The sequence below is a fragment of the Chenopodium album genome, chromosome 5 (genome assembly GCF_948465745.1).
Source record: "Chenopodium album chromosome 5, dcCheAlbu1.1, whole genome shotgun sequence".
NCBI lineage: Eukaryota > Viridiplantae > Streptophyta > Magnoliopsida > Caryophyllales > Amaranthaceae > Chenopodium > Chenopodium album.
The window spans coordinates 23,458,634-23,465,125 of NC_137838.1; positions in this window are offsets into that span (position 1 = coordinate 23,458,634).

Genomic DNA, 6,492 nt, shown 5'->3' on the forward strand with positions numbered 1-6,492 from the left:
AAAAGACAAACTAACTTGATTAATTTTGTCCAGTTTTAATGTTTATGCTATTTACTAAGTGAAAACGGTCCATTGGCAATCATTAGTCATAAATAAGGTCAACCACAATCAAAGACAAAGAAGACATGTTAAGGTTAATTAGCACAAAAATCGATCACAAGAAACTAAGAAGAGGACTAGAATTCTAGAAGAGTTAGGACTCATGGGTATAAAAAATAAATAAAAATAAAAATCTATAATCCAATGTTATACAAGTTGACACAGACTAAAGGACTTGGCTAAGACTAGCTTGACGAGAAAAGATATAAAGAAAAATTAAAAAAAAAAAAAAAAAAAAAAAAAAAAAAAAAGTTGACGCTAAAAAGACACCTAAACTGGACAGGCTGTAGTATATTGGTTATAACTTTTGATCTGTGACTTTGATTGAGACGAAATTAATTCCAAATAAGAGATAAAACTCGGGGCTACATATCCATAGGTTACACGACACGTAACTCTTTCTAGAACTCCGGCTATGACCAAAACAAGTTGACCCTTGTGCAGTATACGGGAATAAAAATCCGGGTGACTCAAAAATTAAAAAAAAAAAAAATCAATGGCTCGACTCTAATAATATAAAAAAAGGGTTTGATAAAAGAAAATAAATAAATGAATAAAAAGTCAAAAAATGTGCATCGTAACAAATGATGCAATGAAGTTCGCAAGCTAAACTCAAATTCTATGTTCGACTATGGTCAAGCTTATTTGGGTGTCAAAGGGTACCATGGTTAAGAGTTTGGACGCGTTAGCAAGGCAACCTCCCTTGAGGGTGTATGCCAACGGGCGGCTCTGCAAGTTCGTGATGAAATTGAACTTGACTCCATGGTTTGGGTGGATTTAAAAACTCGGATGAACCCTTATTGCCATGAGCGTTTTCGGGTTGATAGAGCATAAATCCCCCGGGCTAGCCACATACGTAGAACACGTACTATTGTGGAAAAATAGGTAAGCTAAAATGCATATGTATATGTGATAATGCCAATTAAATCGTAGGAATATAATTCAAGAATTTTTCAAGTCTCATCCAATCATCTTAATTAAATACCGATCACTCAAATCGATAAATAACCAAGAATCCTCCCCAGTGGAGTCGCCAAATTGTAAGCGTCGCTCGAAGTGCGCCTACGTGAAAGCATGTGGTGAATATGCTTGGCACTCATAGGAAGTGGGAATTGACATAATACGATTAGGGACAAAGAAAGTAGGGAGTCGCCAACAAGTTTTTAAGGAACTTGTAAACCGTTCACGGATCATAAAAGGCAACCATAATAAAGGGACAATGATAGGAAACAACGATTGACCCGTGAAGGTTACACCCCATTCATAATCCATGAGATTACTAACTCCATATGGTTCGGAACCACAAAAGGAGGATCGGGGATGATGGTACGAAGTGAGTCATGGAGTCACTTCGCCCGTATTGGCCTCTACTCGATTCTTATAGTGAAAACTAATTCCTGAGATTTTAAAGGCATACAAACAAAGATTCAATTTGCTCCAAAATATTATTATGCTAAATTGGTTGAATATTAATGCAACACATAATTCTAAAATATTGTGATCACTTGATTTAAAAACAAGATTAAAAAGGAACCTAAACCGATCGTCCAAATTATCTTATTAGGCGTGATTTTCAATTACATATTCCCTTTAACATGCAATATGGTGATCATAAATAAATAATAGAATATACATTAATATTGGAAGCAATTTAACTATAATAGCGTTAGTCAAATTAAATATAAAATAACCTAATCATGATACTAGCAATAAGAAAATAAAAATAAGAGTAATTAAATTAATTAATTACTCACATTCCGCGCGTTCCTTTAAATAGATACATCATGAATAAATTGTTAGTAACTTCAATAAAAAAATATAAATCAAATGAAAATTAAATTAAATTTAATAAAAAGTAGAGTTGATTTGGTCCAAACCCTCAGTAATGTGTACCTTTCACTCCTTGGTTTAAAGACGGAACCTCGGGTTAAGTATGGACTCCTTGGAGTGCTTAAGGGAAGAATGGTGTAATTAGGAATAGGTTTAAAGCTTAGAATATTGAAGAGAGAGAATATAATGATTTTTTGGTGTAAAAGAGAGAAAGAGAGAAGGATTTGATGATCAAGCTTGTTGATGATTGGAAAAGGGGTGATATGACCTCTATTTATAGAGAAAAAAAAAAGAAGGGTCGAAGAATTAAGATAAGATGCGAATTAAATTGGAATAAAACTCGATAGACTGCAATTTTTGCGGTTTTTGTTTTTATTATATCTTTTGATCCAAAAATCAGAATAAGATTAATAAGATATCGTTGGAAAGCTATTGAAATCTAATTTCTAACCCAATTAAAATCAGATTAAAATATTTTATAGAATAAAAGATATGGTCGAAATAGTGAGATGGTGTCAGTTTTGGATAGAGTTTGATATTTTATTCATATCTTTTCCGTTATAGCTCGGAATTGATATTATAATATATCATTGGAAAGATAATTTCAAGGGCTATCCAATTATATAAAATTTGGATAAAAACTATGAGGCACGAAAATAATATCTGTCTATCTTTGAATGTCTTTCAATTCGAATAAAATTAGGACTTTAAAAAAAAAAGGAGTTTTATTCAATTTCAAACTCTTTAATCTTATCTTTTCAAAAAGGATAATTAGGATCTTTTAGAAACTTATAGAAGTTTCTAATTAATCCTAATTGGTTTAGGAATTGGATTAAATCATTTGGACTCTCCACATGATCATTGGGTCGTAGGTAAGGTGGGTTTAGGTTCGGTTTGGACTCAGTTTAATATTTTGGCCATAACTTATTCGTTATAACTCGGATTTGGGCTTATAATATATCGTTGGAAAGCTCTTTTAAATTACCATCCAAATATGCAATCATTTAACCCATATTATGGACCAAAATAAACTGTATAAAACGTTTTTAAAAAAAGGACACGAAATGAATGATTTTAAAGGGCACGAAATGAATTATTTTGGGTTTAAAGGCACGAAAGAGAGGAAAAAAAGTTATGGTTTGGGTAAATGGGCTAGAAGTTGGGTTGGTTAATGAAATGGAAATATGGATTTAAACACTCCAAGATTAAATACTCAACCCGACCAATAATGGCGGTGAAAGGTTGTTCATCATCGGGTTTGGTTTTGGGGAGACATTTTTAGGTGTTTACAAAAGTCCCCACTTTGACTGAGTTTGTAGAAACATCATTTTCGAAAACGATAGTCAAAGTAGTCGATAGGGACGGAGAATGATTTAAGACGTTCTGCGATCCTAAATCACTCTATATACGCCGATACCTGCATACAAGTAGATAAAGCTAAGATTTCAGTGATTGAGCTATTACCTCCCCCAGTTAATGTTAAGGGAGTTAGAAGTTTCTTGGGTCATGCGGGTTTTATCGTCGTTTTATCAAAGATTTTTCTAAAATTGCTAAACCACTGACTCAGCTTTTACTCAAGGATGCCCCTTTTATTTTTTACTGACGAGTGTCTTGAGGCTTTTAACAGGATTAAGCAGGCTTTGATATCGGCTCCCATCATATGTGCTCCCAATTGGAATCTACCTTTCGAGATTATGTGTGATGCAAGTAACTTTGCACTAGGAGCCGTGCTCGGACAGAGAAAGGACAAAGTTTTGCTTGCATAGTTTTGCATGCTATTTATTATGCAAGCAATACTTTGGATGAAGCCCAAGTCAACTATGCCACTACGAAGAAGGAGTTTCTTGCTGTCATATACGCTTTAGAAAAATTTAGATCATATCTTGTTGGTTCTAAAGTCACTGTTTTTACTGACCATGCAGCTTTGAAGTACTTGATAGCTAAGGCGGAATCAAAGCCTGGACTACTCCGTTGGGTTCTTTTGCTCCAAGATTTCAATATCGAGATAAAAGATAAAAAGGGAGCAGAGAACGTAGTGGCAGACCACTTGTCACGTATCAGGTATGATGAGGGTAAGAATTCTCTTCCTATAGATGATTCTTTCCCTGATGACAACCTGTATGCAGTTGTAGAGCAACACCCATGGTATGCTGACTTTGCTAATTATTTAGTGGGTGGTACTCTACCTCCTGACTTGGCATACCAACAGAAAAAGAAATTCCTTTCTGATGTTAAACATTATTTTTGGGATGATCCTTTTTTGTTTCGTGAGTGTGCAGATGGATTATTTCGCAGGTGTGTTCCCAAATGGGAAGTTCACGATGTGCTTACTAGTTGCCACACCTCACCATATGGAGGACATCATGGCCCCACCAAAACGGTGTCCAAGATTAATGAGTCTGGTTTCTATTGGCCTACTATGTTTAAGGATGCTAACATTTTTGTGCAGGCTTGTGACTCTTGCCAGAAGACTGGCAACATCTCGCGGCGGCATGAGATGCCTCAAATTGGAATTTTGGAAGTTGAAAATTTTGATGTTTAGGGTGTTGATTACATGGGACCGTTCCCTTTTTCAAACGGGAACCGCTATATACTTGTCGCCGTTGATTATGTATCCAAGTGGGTTGAGGCCATTGCTACTCCTACTAATGATGCCAAAGTAGTCCATAGACTTTTCAAGAAGACTATCTTTCCGAGATTTGGAGTGCCTAGAGCTATAATCAGTGATGGAGGATCTCACTTTCATGAACGGAAGTTAGACACCCTCCTCAAAAAATATGGTGTCTACCATAGGACAGGTTTAGCCTACCATCCCCAAACTAGTGGTCAAGTTGAAGTTTCCAACCGTGAGATCAAGGCCATTCTAGAGAAGGTGGTGGCAAAATCAAGGAAAGATTGGAGCGATAAGTTGGATGACACCCTTTGGGCATACAGAACTGCGTTTAAGACCCCAATAGGTACTACTCTATATAGACTCGTGTACGGTAAAGCATGTCATCTTCCAGTGGAATTAGAATACAAGGCATAATTGGCTATTAAGGAGCTCAATTTGGATGCCAAATTAGCGGGAGAAAAGAGGTTACTTTAACTTAACCAACTCGATGAGTTTAGGTTGACGACCTATGATAGTGCTCGTGTCTACAAGGAGAAGACAAAGAGATGGCACGACAAGATGATCCTTCTGAAAGAATTCAAAGAAGGTGATAAAGTGTTGTTGTTCAACTCTAGACTTAAACTATTCCCAGGAAAGTTGAAGTCAAGGTGGTCGGGTCCTTTTACTATCAAAAGGGCTAACAAATTTGGTTCTGTGGAGGTATTCGATGAACATGGTAACTAGTTCAAGATTAATGGCCAAAGACTCAAGCTATATCATGAGGGGGCTACGATTGGTGCAGTTAAACTACTTCACCTAAGCGGTTCTAGTTCATTTTGAGCTTCAATGTGGTAAGAGGGTTGTGCGGGACCCAGATAAACCAGCGCTTTGCGGGAGGCAACCCATATTTCTTGCTTTCGAGACTAGTTTTTCCTTTATTTTATTTTTATTTTATTTTTTTTAGAAAGGCGAGGAGAGTGAAATTTTACCTTTCATAAGTGTTTTTGTATAGGTTTTAGATCGTCAAGTAAGGAGTTTGAAAGAGAAAAAGTTCGAAGAAAAAGAACCATCCGATTTGGATACGGGCCCGATCGGGCGCGCACCTAGGGGTCAAAAATCGAGCAAAAAGTGCCTGATCGGGCACACAATTTGGATTTTATCGGAGCTTTAATTTGCCCCGATCGGGCGAGGCTCGCCCGATCGGGCGCGCAAGGAAGGAAGAAAAATCAAGGGAAATTCGCCCGATCGGGCGGATTTTTGGAGAAATTGAGTGACATAAAAAGAAATGTCGGGCGAGCAAAATGACGAATTTCATGTTCGAGTTCGCGCCCGATCGGGCGGAGGTCGCCTGATCAGGCGCGCACTTCACAACTCAGCAGAACACCTCTTCGCCCGATCGGGCAAGGCTCGCCCGATCGGGCGCGCCTATTTCTTAGTCCGGGCATATATTCTTTTCTCCTCCTTTCTTTTCTTTTTCCTTCTTACTTCTTCTTCATTCACACTTTCTCTCTCTAAAACCTCCATTTCCAAACCTTCAAAGTCACTTTCCTTTCAAGATCTCCTCAAATTCATCCATTAAAACTCCAAAATTTTCACATATTCTTCATCCTTACACCTTCCTCTACATTCTCCACTAAATTTCTACCACTTTTTCTCAAGATTTCTCAAAACCCTTAGAGAGAGAAAGCTTCAAATCCTACATTTTTCACTTAAAATGGCTTCAAAGAGATCAATACAACAAAGAGGTGGAGGTTAGAGGCAACAACAACAACCCATGGTCGACCCGGAGCTTCAAATACCGGGATGGGAGGAAGTTGTCATAACCTCAACCGAACAACGAGCTAGGATGCTCAACCTCATCCAGAGGCAGGTAATCTCTACTCAATTTGTACATCATCCTACTTTGTCTAGGCTAGGAATTGATAAACCGGTAGAGAAATTGTTTAAAGGCATAGGAATGAGTGGATTCT